Source organism: Taeniopygia guttata, chromosome 3 (genome assembly GCF_048771995.1).
Source record: "Taeniopygia guttata chromosome 3, bTaeGut7.mat, whole genome shotgun sequence".
NCBI classification, from domain to species: Eukaryota; Metazoa; Chordata; class Aves; order Passeriformes; family Estrildidae; genus Taeniopygia; species Taeniopygia guttata.
This window is the reverse complement of record NC_133027.1, coordinates 44,286,842-44,300,762: the sequence shown is the minus strand read 5'-3', so window position 1 is coordinate 44,300,762 and position 13,921 is coordinate 44,286,842. Positions and strand designations below refer to the sequence as shown.

Here is a 13,921-nt window from a genome sequence, read left to right as displayed (position 1 = left end):
CTGGGTCTCCAAGAATGGGATTTTTATAGCAGTTTCTCTCCATTAGTGTTTTTTTTTTTTTTTTTATATATGATACTACTATAAAGAAAATTTAACCTAATGAAATGGCGGCTTTCTATTCATCTGTTCTTGCAGTTTTTTTTATTTACTATTTTTGATTAATTAGGGCTCAAGCTTCAAAATCACAAAGAAAAAGTTTTCAGAAGTTTTGTCTAACTCCATTAAACCACATAAACCACACTTTCTCAGAAGTACACTGCTCTACATATTGTAGCTGTTTGCTCTCTTATCTGCCAAAATTTGTAGGTCATTATGCAGTTAATTATTAAGTAAATGTCTAGCACATAAACTTCTAAAATGAAGTAATATTCTGATGTGAGTATTATTGACTCCATGCACCACTTATGTTTGAGTCAGCTTGATGGTGTTTCCACAGATTCTGAGAGGAGATGGGAGCAGAACTGTGGTTTCTATAGCTTACGTTTGTTTACTGTGATGTAATCAGCAGTCTCTAGCTATTTTAGAAAAAAAAGATATATGAATGTTCTGTGAAACTTCTAATTACAGAATATTCTTACAGAAAAATAGTTCAAAACACACAAAGTTACTGTTTTGAAGAGTGCACCATTCAAAGTGTAATCTGACAGAGATGTAGACTGTAGGTCTACATAAATCTTTTTACAAGCATTCAATGGTACTGCATAAGGCAGAATTACAGGAATGACTTCCTTTTTAGCCAGGCTTGAATACTAGGTTGAAGCCTTAAAATTTCTGATCTATCACCACCTGAATCTTTTTTGGGATCTTTCTGGTTTGCATATCATACTCAATCCCTCTGAAGCCCAAGCAACTTTCTCTCTTTTTAGTTATTTGACGACAACCGTTAGGAAGAAGTGTGACATAGCTGTAGAATCACAGGATGAGCCAGACACAGAGTTATGACTATAGTTATTACCTCATTCTAAGTTTCTCGTGGGGTTTCTGCCCTCCTTTTGCCAGCAATACTGGCTTATGCCAGGTAGAGACAAAGCCAAGACTTCCAAGCAAATCCAGCTTCTGTACTTCCCACCTGGTACAAGGACTTGCACGGAGCATGGGCCGTGCTCCAAAAAGGAGTAATTTTCTTTCGATTCATACTCTCCTTCTTTTTCAGTGTCATAAAGGCAATCTTTCATATAATTTTCCTCTATCATTAGCAGATGAAATTTTGTTTCCATTCATGATGAGTGCCTGAAAAAACAGAAAGAGTCAAGTCTATTTTTCATCATGGTAACTTTGGGAAAGTCAATTCCCTACAGTTCTAGCAATAATACTTCAGACAGGTTAACCCTGAAACTTTCCTATAAAGTGCAACAAGCCAAACTTATCAATCAGAAAATGCACAAGAGAAAGAGACCACAGAGAAGAAAACACATGAGAAAAATCTCTCTGAGACCTGTCTTTTTCTCCAAGGGAGCAAAAAGTGCTATTACACATTTGCCTTAAGGGGACTTACCTGAGGACTGGAAAGGTTCAGATGTCTGTAACTGTGGTGAAATGATTTGCCCTTGGCTGGACAACAGGCCCCTACCAAGGCCCTCTATCACTCCTCTTCTCAGGAAGATGGGGAAAGAAAATAAGAGAGAAATAAAATCCATGGAGGTTGAGATAAAGAAGTTTAATAAAGTAAAAGCAATAGGTTACATATTCACAAAGAAATAAAAAAACCCACAAAAATATTCTATTCTTTACTTCCCATCAGCAAGTGATATTAGACCTTTGGTCAGGTTTGGGTCAGCTGTCCTAGCTGTCCTGCTCCCAAGATTTTCTCCACCCTCAGACTGTTGGTGAGGGGGGAATGTTGGAGATACAGGACTGATGCTGTGGAGCACTGTCAGCAGTGGTGTTACCAAGGAGCAGTTCTTTATATACAGTGTTCTTTCTTACAGCAATACTACCTCAGTTTTGCCAAGAAGGGAAGAGTTTTAGTAAAGATTATGAAAAACAGGAATGTGGGAGCCTAAAATTGTAGACATAGTTGATGGGAGACCAAAGCAATGATTTATACATTGACTTCCATTATTTATATCCAACATGAATTTGTTTTTGTGTAAACAGTTACTAATACATCTTTTTAACAACTGAGGTAGCCGGTAGCTGTGTCCATGGAACAAAATCAAATATTTGTTCTTCCAGCAAAGGTAGTGTACAGAAATCAATTGCAGTGCAAAAGTTATGTATACAGTTTCATCTGTAGACATCTTTAACTAGGCATAGATGCAACCTGACACATAGTCTGGAATTCAGACTTCCTTCCATTTGGCTATATTCTGTGTCTCAGTCGGTGTAACTAATAAAGCAAAAGATGCTCAGATCTCAAGGCAGATGGTGTGCAGTTCTGACCATGACCAAAACCATTACAACTTTCTCAAAATTACAGAAATGTAATATTCTTTAAAAGGGCTTTAGGATTAAACCCCTGACAGGACCAGATGTACTAAAAAATAATGCCCAGCTTCATTACACTGATCAGGCATGGGGTACTTGTTATTAGGTGACTTAGCATATCTTTGTTTGCTGCTTCTTATACCTAAATAGATTTTTCTCCTCTTCCTTTCTCTCTCACACTGATTTGGGGGAAATTTCAACTGTTTCCAGCTGCAATGTATGACTGTGCACATAGAACACTATGTTTCTTTTCAAGCAATCAGTTTTGCTTTGGCTTTAGAGTGTTTGGAGTAAATCTGAATTTAAGGTTCAACTTCAAACCCAACCTTTTTATCCTTTCTTGATTAGTTTAGTTTATGTTCTTGCTTAGCAGCGGGAGATTAATTCAGATGTCTGCTCCTACTCAAGTGAAGGTTCAGTTCAGTCCTGTTTTTGCTCTTCTTTCTTCACTCCCTTGAGTCTACATTTATATTCCAAAGCTGTTTTAGGCAGAGAATTCTGTGAAGCTCTTCTATCAGTCCAAGGGTAAATGAGCCTGAAAATAAATCTTTCAACAGATATAGGAAGTTGAAAGTTTGACTCCATACAAATAACGGTGCTGTTTTTCAACACATACATTTAATAATGGCTTTGCAATGATAAGTTTTACTATTAAAATACAAAATTTTATGAAGTTTTAAAAGGTGTTAATTTTACTGATAAAATGGAAATGAACAGTGTTATCTTTGCAACATGAAAAATGAAGACTCTCAGAAAATCCTAGTTGTTGTTTCTTGAGGAAAGAATGCAATACATTCCACTCTTCGACTTCCTTTATGTGTCACTGCACACTCATTTTCATGTGTAGTTTATGTACAATTTCTGTTTAGGTTCAGCAGCACTCACAGAGAAGTAGGTAGGTACTCAGGAAGAGAGGAAATTAATTGAGGTTTCTAATCATATGAAAAGTCCTGTTGTCTAAGGGGAGGACACCTCTGTTTAAAAGAGAGAAGGCTAAGGGAAGATCTAGTTATTGTCTTCAACTAAAGGGATTGGAGCACAGAGTCAGGATTCTTTCCTGCAGCCAAAAGGCAAGAGGTAACTGTCACAAGCTACAAGAAGGGAAATTCCAACTAGATACATGGAAGAAATAAAAAGATCACCCTTTTGTTCTCAAGCACTGGAATGGGTTCCCCAGAGGGGTTTGGTTATCTGCATTCTGGAAGTGTTCAGAGCTTGTTCTGAGGTACCTGCTCTAACAATTGTTTTGGTCCTGTAGCTGGGACTAGATGGTGTTAGAACCACTGTTGGAACAAGGGGTTCTTTCCAAACCAAATTACTGTACAAATTTGAAAACACAGACGTAGAACAAGTATGACAGAAACCTTATCCACTTCACTGGTATGTAGTGTTCCACCACGCAGCAATATTAGGAGAGGACCACCTCTGCTCTGGGCTCTGGTTCCTTAAGAACAGGCAGGATGTCCAGCACCTGACATCTGCTCCCTGGTGTTGGAAGGAAGCTTCTGTTTGAAAAAATGCTACGTGTACGTGAGGGTCAGTCCCAGCCACAGAGTGAGACACCTGAATTTCACGATTTAGAATGTGAGTTTACTTTTTTGAATCTGGTACCTTACCACCTGTCACAGCCAGATGACTCATTTAAGTAAGTCTAGGTGTCTGTTCCCTTCCAAGAACCCTTGCTGGTGTCTAGATTCTGCACCAGGAGTAGAGCACCTGTGGAACCCGTGAAACATCTGTCAACTTTGTTTTGATGCAATGTTAATATAAAATTATTGCATAATGACCAGTTCCTGAGACTGGATTTACAAATATTTGATATATGTATTCTACTAGGAAAGGTTTTCTTTGGTCTGTAGATGGTAAGTCTCTATGCTGGAACACAGACATATTCCTGAGAAGAGAGCTGAAGAGCTTCTGAATCCCTCAGGTTTTGGATTTAGCCCTTAGTCTGCATCAGTTCCATATGCTAGTGGGGTTTACAGCAGGAGGAGAGAATTAATGCATCCCCCCTCCTCAGGTGTCTTTCAGATTGTTCCTGTTTAGATGAGTTTGCAGCTTTGCTTCTGCTGCAACAGACACATGGGACAAAACCTAGCCTTACTGGTATTTTTCATTTTGATTAAAAAAAAAAAAGCAATAATTTTCTTTCTTAATAGACAAGATAAATTGCTTGGCATTCTACTTATATAACCTGTGCATACCATGCTATACCTAAATTGTGTTTCTTTAAAGGTAACTCTATCTGAAAGTATAATTCTCTAAAACCATCCAAGTTTTTTTCTACAAGTGTAAAAGTTTAGCTAAGAAAACAGAATTATATGTACAGGGAGATGTTAGTGCTGTGTCTCCAGGATCTTTGATTCCAGAGGAGCAGACTGATCTTATTTCAATTTGTTTAAAGAGCATTATTAGCATTGATTGCAGAAGTAGCCTTAGAAGGAGCCTTTAGTCCTTCCTTCCAGCTAAAAGAAAGTAGCATACTACAAAATGGTGATATCTATCTAAGCAAGACAAAGGAAACAATGAGTAAAATATTTCAGAATGCTTAAGAAAATATTTTATTTTCATACTGTATAGAAAGGTTGGTATGACAATATGTTCTAGATGTCATTTCACAGCCGGCATGAGTTTCCATCTATGCTTTTTCATGTATTTGGCATCTCAGAAGGCATATAAGCAGTCAGTCCGTTATGCATTGGCATAAAATAGTTACAATCTGAGATCAAAGGTACCACCCACATTAAAAAAAAAAAAAAAAGAGACTTAAAAATGTCTTTGAATCAACTATAAATGTACAAAAATTGCCAGATTTCCTGTGAATAACCTTTCCTGACAATTTTCAACTTTTCCCTTCTTAGGGTAAGGACATTGTAAGAAATGTGTTTTACTTTACATGTCAGTTTTTCTCTTTGAGCCAGGTTGAGTACCAAGTGTGACCAGAGGAGCAGTATGTAAAAGGATTCTTGTTTCATGACTACATAAAAATTCAAGTTATTCCATTAACTGAGCAATATAAAATTGTAGTGTTGGTCAGGTATTTTATAAGTGACTTATCTTTCTGAGACTTAGAGAACATCAGTATTTTCAGGTAACATTGGGTCAGCAGGATTACCCAGTAACTCAGTCATTTGCAGTAGTAGTTTCAGGAGCTCAACAAGTCTCAAGGATTTTGTAAGAGTTTATATAGCAAAATATTAGTGAAAGTCAGTATACATCAGTCTAGTCAGATAAAACATCCCTTTTGCCCTCAAAGCACTGTGGAGCAGACCCATGAAAGAACAAAAGTAACAAAAAGGTAGTTTAGCTTAGATGTGTGACAATCCAGGATTTGCTGTCATTTGTGCCATATTCTGTTGTAGAGTTCTCTAGGAGGAAAGCAGGAAGTGGTTGTTTAGCTCCTGTTGCAGTGTGTGACATGCAGTGAAGCAAAATATGGGGAGAAAGCACCAAAGCATATTCAGATAAAAAGCCTAACTAGATTCTATTAAGATCAACTGTCTTGAAGAAAGAAATAATGAATATTTCCAGGCAATTCCTGTGGGAAAATCATCTGCCTATATACTCGCATTATGCTTATCACATTTGAAGGGATTACAGTCTGCCCCTGTGAGAACTTTTTGAAACACCAGGGACTCATATAGTGGGTCTCTTCTCAGTGATTTTTTTCCTCCTAGAAACAGACTCTTTCTTGCTTTTCTTCTTGGCCTCATGCATTTCTAGTACAATGATCTAATTGCAGTAGGAAGATGGTCATTTCTTTAGTCAAAGGTATAACCTGGTACACTTCCTTCAGGCCATCAATGTGAGGTTTTGAAAAATTTTGTCATTTGGCTTAAGTTTCATAAAGATGTGGACTGTAGAAATCCCCCCCCGCTGTGCTCAGAGGGGATCAGGGGATTCCTACAGTGGATGACATATTAGACTACAGACTTTTATATAAAGGATAAATTATACCATTTTACATAGATTTTTCTGTTAGATCCTGATTAATTAAAAAAAAAAAACAATCAGACAATAAAACCAAACCCAAACTATAACGCACTGGGATTTACTGTATTACCTGAATGCACGTATAACCTCTGAAAGGTGAAGAGCAAACATCAGAATTCAGATATTTTTAGTATAAGGCCCATTACAAGAATCAGTGCATCTATGTTTACTAAGCAGTAAAATACACTGCCTACTTCAAATATCAATAATAAGATAAGGTTCTGAGGTGTGTTAGCAGGTAAGATTCCAGCTGCATTTTATACTAATGTTTTCTAAACTGTTTCAGAATAACTTACAGAAGCGGCAGGTTTTTTATCATTGAAAATTGTCTTCAAGCTCTCTCACACAGTTTTGAAAGACAATAAATTATATTTATGTATTTCTTCTCACCAAGAGGAGGTTTTGATCAACTTTTGATCTTCAGTAATTCAGGAGCACTTAGTTGCTTCTCACACGTTGCTTTTTCTGAGAAGCTGAGAGGAAATGTATCATTCTAAAGATGCTCATTAGCTCCAGTTTAGCATGTTTGGCAAGAACTATGAGGAAAAGGCTTCAAAAGAGAATGTAGAAGCTTGGGAAGGATTCTATATTCTAGATTACAGACATTATAAAATTGATAGGATAGCTAGGCATAGAGCTGCTTCTTGAAGTGAAAAATTTGGTTGAAAAATAGCTTTGTGTGGAGATAGACATTTAAGAACATACAATCTTTTCTCATTGAGGAAAAATAATAAAACAACAAAATTTTTCCTAAGAACTGTCCAAATTATATTCTGTGGACCTAGACTTGTATTTAGGCAGTGTAAAGACAAACTGAAAGCTGATAGTAGAGAATCTTGAGAGAAAAGGTTTGGAAAAGTTTGATATAAAAATTGATGAAAGAATTTTAGTATGTCATGTTTTCTTATATAGAGACATTTTACCAACCTATTCACTGCAATTATTTATTCTGCTGCAGATGCATGAAATGAGTTCAGGAATCTGCAATATGAAAGTGTTTGGAAGAGAAATGGTTTCCTATTCCTCTTATTTAACATTACTGGTTAATAGCTTTTCATAAGATATAGTTACACACACACAGACTCTGGCCTTTTCTCCTTCCTTTTAAGAAACTACATGAAAGGGTAACAGACACAGATCCAGCTAACTCCTTTGAGGATGCTTCAGGGGTAGTTTGTGATACATTTTGTGCAGGAATCTGCCAAGGTGATTTCTATGGTAACCTCTATTTGCATTCTTTCAAATGATGGTAAATTCTGACACATTCCATTAAATATTGATAGCAGTATTTCATCTGCAGGAAACCCACATGGGAATATTTAACTTTATCTATTGTCTGAGATTATTCTTTTGTATCAGCAAGCTTTATACATTTAAAATGCTAATTAGATTTTTATAACAAATTTTATCGTTCTGCTCTTCATCTAGATTGCTCCAAACACATTTGTTTACAATTCCAAAATAGTTCCATTAATATTCCACAGCATCATACTCAGAGATTAGCTTAATAGGTAATCTTAAAAATGTACTTAAAGGCTTGTGAAACACCTACAGAATCATAATACTGCAAATTTTATTGGCTAATGGCCAAGTGATTTGTAAGATCAGATTTTAGGGAAAAGAGACAACCCAGAAGAGAAAATGGCTTAATTAGTTTCAAAATTACATTGGTTTCTCAAACAGGAAGCAGTAGTGAAACTGTTTACATAAAGGATTTTTTTATTGGGGGGGTGGGGGGGGGGAGTAAAGTAGGCTAAGAAGAATAGAAAAATAGAGTGCAGGTTATTTTATCTTCATGAGTGACACATGAAATATCTCCAAAGAATTAAAAAACTCCCAATCCTCTGGAAAAATAACCTTGCATCACACTAAAGATTATGTGTTCATTTTATATGAAAATGGTGTTTGGGGATCTGGCTGGTGACTGTTTTCTTACAAAGAAATTAGCAAACATGAATTTGTGGCAGAGGCTCTGAACCGCTACTGTTTCGTGTTTCGCATGGCTGCTCACACATCTGAATAGTAAATACAGGCTGGATTTAAAGCACCACTAGGTAAAGACGGCAGCACTGCTGCTCAGCAGCGTGCAGCTGAACAAAGAGCCAGCATCCGAACAAGCAGTAACAGCGCCAGCTGAAATTGCGATGACCTTTTGTTATTTGGTCTGCTGGCCTACAGGTGAAAAGGGTTGCATAGTAATGGGGAACTTCTGACCCGCTTTGCACTTTTGAGCAGGTTCTGTACTGTAAGGTAATTACAGGAGATGCTTTTAGAAAATTGGTCCTAATATCAAGGTTTTCTGGGTTCCATTAAGGTCTGGAATCAGAAATCCTTGTGCTGAGACAGAAAATTGAAAATATTTGATACTAAGACTGGCTTTCTGAAGAGAAACAGCACTATACATGATTCTAAGCAGTGAAACTACAATTCTTTTGAATTGTTTACTTCCATAGCCCACCTCCAGACCATCTCAATTACAGATGCACAGCTAGTGGGAATTAATCTGTTTGTAGATCTCATACAAATCATGGAATGCACAGATCATGTAATGCTATCTTTAATATCCAACGCATTATTGCTAAGAATTCTTAATCTCTATCCAGTTTAATGTCATAGCCTTCTCCTTTCTTTCTTTTTTTTCTTTAGTAAGACTAACTTCCCATTGAGATAATTTTACAATCTGTTGAAAAGTCAATGGTGTGATATCACAACCTTAAACAATGCATTTAGAAAAATCCTTGGAAGTTGTGAAATGCTGTAAACAGTTCTCTCCATGGTCTAGAGGCTACTTTCAGTACTCTTTTATGAAAATCCAACTGTAGTTCCTTTACGATAGTGCACAACTGCTCAGAGCAAGGATAGAATACGTCCCTTTGCTTCTAAGACTCATTAGGCATAATATAATGGAAAAGTAGGGAGGTAAAGGGAATTGCACAGGGGTGGGGGAAGTGATGTAGGAAAGGAAAAGAGGGAAACTTAGAAGTAAAGGGAAATAGAAAGAAGAGAGAAAATAGTGATAGAGGTTTGTGCTGCCAAAGTTGATTAATGCAAATGAAGTGGCAAGTTTCCAGAGCAAATCCAGGTTAAGTACTGTTAAGCACTACAACAAGGCTCAGAATCAGATCTCATAAGACCTATGGACTGGAGCCAATTAAGTGCTATGGGCACATGGTCCTGGAATCACTGGGAAGGTAATGCTAAACATGCCTTTGAATTGCGCTCTGTATTCTGTGAGGATTATTACTGTAGAAACAACACCAAGCTCAAGATTATTTCATTCTACACATAGCTCAGGTAAATACCCTGGGCTCTGTAGAGCATAGCAGAGACTGCCCAAGCTCTGAACAGGAGCTAGCATGGTCCAGCAGAACATGGCTGCGCTGTTGCTGTACCCTGAAGGATGGAGGAGCATAAGGAATATCTACCTGGTTCTGATGTGCTAAACCGACAAGGAGTCATATTACCTTCCTCAGCAGCAACGAGTCTGTGCTTTGTCACAGAGTTGACCCAGGGCTTGTAACTTTGGGCTCAGTGCTAAAGACTATAAAAATGAGTCTGAACAGAAAACATAGCAAATCCAGTTTGATTGGTGCTGCACCTGCATTAATGAAATGTAATGCATCTGAGCTGGACCTGTAACACTTTACTGCAGCATCTTTCCCTTGCAGCTCACCAAGTGGCACCCTCACTCTGAACAGTCCAGCTCACCATGCTGGACAAGATGTGCTTTTTGGCTGGCTAGCTAAGCAAAATGAGGTGCAGGTAAAGGTGTCATGCACATTTCATTGATCTTCAGGTCCTCAGGTAGTCATTCCTCATGTAACTTATTGATATATGACATGTGCAGTACAACTATTTTGTTCATGAAGTAGACTTACTATCCTAGAACCAGACCCTAACCTCTTGAAGCCATTAAGAAAACTACTAATTACTAAAACTACTTAAGAAGCCATTAAAAAACTACTAATTTCAGTATGGACAGAATTTACATATTGTCTTTTCAAAAGAAGAGGAAAATTGTTTAAATTCTATACTCCCACAGGAATGAAAGGACTCTGGCAGTCCAGAACTCAATGAATGTAAGAAAATATTTTATATGTATATATATTATAATAGAGACATGAAATTTAGTGGCTCTGTGAAATTATATCCCGTTGGTAGGCATAAACAACATTTGTTTAGTGGGATTTGGTAAAATGCACTGCCATGAAAACAGAGTAAAAGGTTGCCACATTTTTAATTTAAAAAGTTTAGAAGTCATGTTTTTCTAGCATATAATTCTAGAATTAAGCTGGAGATAATTCATTTATTCCCCTCTGCAGGGAAGATGCTTGGGCATTCCCATGTAAACCTGAACAAATATTAAACTGTTGAACCCTGTCTTGTAGGGGCTTTCCCTCACCCCCAGTGGATCACAATTGTGATCATCACTTCAATCAACAGACACCAAAATTGCAACAATAAAGTCTGATTGCCAGATCCAGGGGCAGTAAGACCTTTTTTATCCTTTCTCTTTATTTTTTTTCCCTTTCACATTTTCTTAAGTGGTATTACTATAGATAAGAACAATCAAAATGGCTACATACATTCTTTACAATGCATCCAAATAGTTCTGAAATATACCAATATAAATATATATATATTTATAAACACCAATCATTCAGTGCCATTTCACTCTAATCTACCTTCAAAGGATCTATTAACAAGAGCGTGAGTTATCCTCACCTTCAGAGAGTGGTCAAAGAACTAAGGAAGATAATGATGACAGTGCTTTAGGCAGCTACAAAATCCTAGAGCATAATCAGGCTGAATCACTGTGAAGGGTGAAGCTCTGGCCCTCATGTTAAGTTTTCCACTGTGGCAACTGAATGAACATAAGCTGTGCCTGTTGTACCAAATGCAGAATGGGAATATGTACCACACTTCTAGCTGGTGTGACAATTCCATCTGCTCTGGGTTATGTCCCAGAGCCACATAAGGATAAGACCAGTACCCATATTAGCTCCTTTTCACATAAGGAAAACCTGAATATGTGAGCCAGAGGTAAGTCACAGAAAATTCAGTCACATTTCTAGAAGAGAGTCAGGAATTCAGGGTTTCTCTCTTTAGACATAGACTAAGGTAACTCAAAATTTAGCACTGAAATCAATCATATCACACATGCATACTAGGTTCTCTTGACATAGACAGAAATATTTCAGACACTTAGGGTCTCTGAGACCTCCCCCATAAGACAGCTTTCTAGAGCATGAAGTTAAGGAAGACCCACATTGCCCTGGCTGGAGGATAAGCAGGATCCCCTGAAATGCCTGACATGATTCTTGACAGCTGTTTGTGCAACTGGACCCTGTTCAAGATGTCTAGCTTGGAGAATTCCCTTCTGAGGTCCTTTCTATTATCAGCCAAAAGACAGATATCTACTTGGACAAAACAATTCACAAGATATATGAACAGTGGACTTTTCTATACTCTCTTGGAGGAGTTGTCAGGGTAATGAGATCCCAAGTACAATTAGGCAATTAGGCACAACTTTGTTCACCTGAACAAAATCCTTTGCACTGTGAAGAGAATAAGGGGAATTCACAAGGCAGTGGGAGAAAGGAGGTTGAAGGCTGGTATCTGTGTTAAGAACTATCATGTGTTCCTGGTGGGATTGTTAAAAGTTGACCATTTTGCCTATGATTTTCATGAGTGGTAATTTCTTTAGCATCAACAGAGAATGTTTACATGAACTAATTCAGTCTTCCAATGAAGACAGAATTAGTTCAGTCTTGAAGGGTCAGACCCTCTGTTGGGATGAAGCAGAGGGAGAGAAAGTGAAGGAATTGAGAAAAAGACCAGTAGGAGGTAAGGAAGGATTGTCTAAAAGCAGAACTGCCGCACACAGAATAAACATTTTTGCTGTGAGAAGGAGATCTGGAGGCAGCTATTCATTCATTCCCCTCTGTTGTCCCCAAAGTAAACTCAAATGTTTGTACAGCTCTGCTCCAGCTGTGTGTGTGTGGGGGGGGGGGGGGGGGGGGTGAGGTGTGCGGGCGAGTGCTGAAAGATTCATGTAGTGAAGATAATCTTCCCTTTCTGTATCCCTCAAACCCCAACTGATTATAGATTGCACTCAGGAGGCAAGATTAACAGCTCTGCTTCCCAACATCAGCTCTGGTGACTAATAAGAAGGCTAAAGAGCTGCATGATCAACTTCTTCTCTACACAGATATCACTGACTGGGGAGATGTCAACTCCTAAAAGGATGGACACCCTGAGCTACAAAGGGCTTTGAAAAGTTGTCACACTGAATTACAGTCAGTAACCACTCCACTATCACTGAGATACCTGTGATACTTCATTGCTCTTAAAGCCATCCAATCCCTACAATTACTTCTCAGTACCACTGCAGTTCTCCTTCCTTCCTTCCTGCCTTTCTTCCTTCCTTCCTGCCTTCCTTCCTGCCTTCCTGCCTTCCTTCTCTCTTTTTTCCTCAACCCCACCTTTCCTTTTACATTCTTCCTCTCTTTCTTGTTAAGGATTTTTGACTCTCCAGATGCAGTCCTATGGCATTGCTGACAGTGGATTGTACTCTATAGAACTTCCATGCTATTGCCATTAGAAACCTATTATGTATGTGACTATACTTGCCTCCCGAAATATCTCATCTTCTAAGTTGTGGTATTCTTAAATCCCACCTTCTGAGAACAGTTTGAACTTAACAAAGAGATAAATGGCATTAAAAAGAGAAAGCTAAGAAGATTTTAAAGCATATTAGGTTCTGCTCTTTATAAATTAAATTGACAAACTTAAGATTTGCATTTTTTCCCTTTGTGTAAAACAAAAAAGCCACTGAAATATAGTTATAAAACCTTAAAAATTATCCCACAGAAGTAGTATTTTAAGTTTAAGACAAGTAGTTGAATCCGAGATTCAGTCTTGTGGAAGTGCAAACAGCATTGACTTTATCTGTTAGATGGAAGGAAAGGATGTTTATTGACACGGGCAGACAACAGAACTCCTTGATCAAATCCATAACCTTTAGCCACTTGACAATGAGAGTAATGAAATACTGTACCAAAAAGAGGATTGGCTACAAAAAAAATCAAAAATGTTCTTAATCAGAAATAAGCAGGGGTTTCTGATTCTATTTCTTGTCCAGTGGTGTTCAAAGTCAGTGTATTTCTCAATCACTAGAAGTATGTAGCTATGTATTTTTACTACTTTTCTGAAAATAATTTGTTTTTTGTTTTTTAACACAGGTGTTTTCTCAGGACAAGATTCCCAGGTGAGCAGGTGTTTCTGAACTGCCTGACCTGGCTGTCAACAGGTGACAGGTTGACAAACAGGTACATCCCTTCCATTTCTTCTCACTGTACTGAAGTCTTTCTCTGGAATTGAACATTTTTAATATCCTTTAATGAACATAACTCCATCGTTGTCCTTTGGCAAGCAATAGTTGGTTCATATATGAATGCCATGTGTTTCTGTATTCTAGATATATATTACAGTCCCCACT

The 13,921-nt window shown here is 37.7% G+C and overlaps 1 long non-coding RNA gene across 3 annotated transcripts in view; it reads right to left on the bottom strand.

Annotated features, from left to right (window-relative positions):
* Positions 1-245: 245 nt before the first annotated feature.
* LOC121469693 (uncharacterized) overlaps positions 246-13,921 on the bottom strand; it is a 36,916-nt gene continuing 23,240 nt past the window's right edge. For 2 of the 3 annotated variants that reach the window (XR_005979825.2, XR_012055001.1), the window contains 3 exons: positions 2,754-2,974; positions 1,496-1,590; positions 246-1,230 (listed from right to left, as the gene is read on the bottom strand). This is a non-coding gene — a long non-coding RNA (uncharacterized lncRNA). The remainder of the gene's footprint in view (positions 1,231-1,495; positions 1,591-2,753; positions 2,975-13,921) is intronic. The other variant, XR_005979826.2, reaches the window with a different exon arrangement.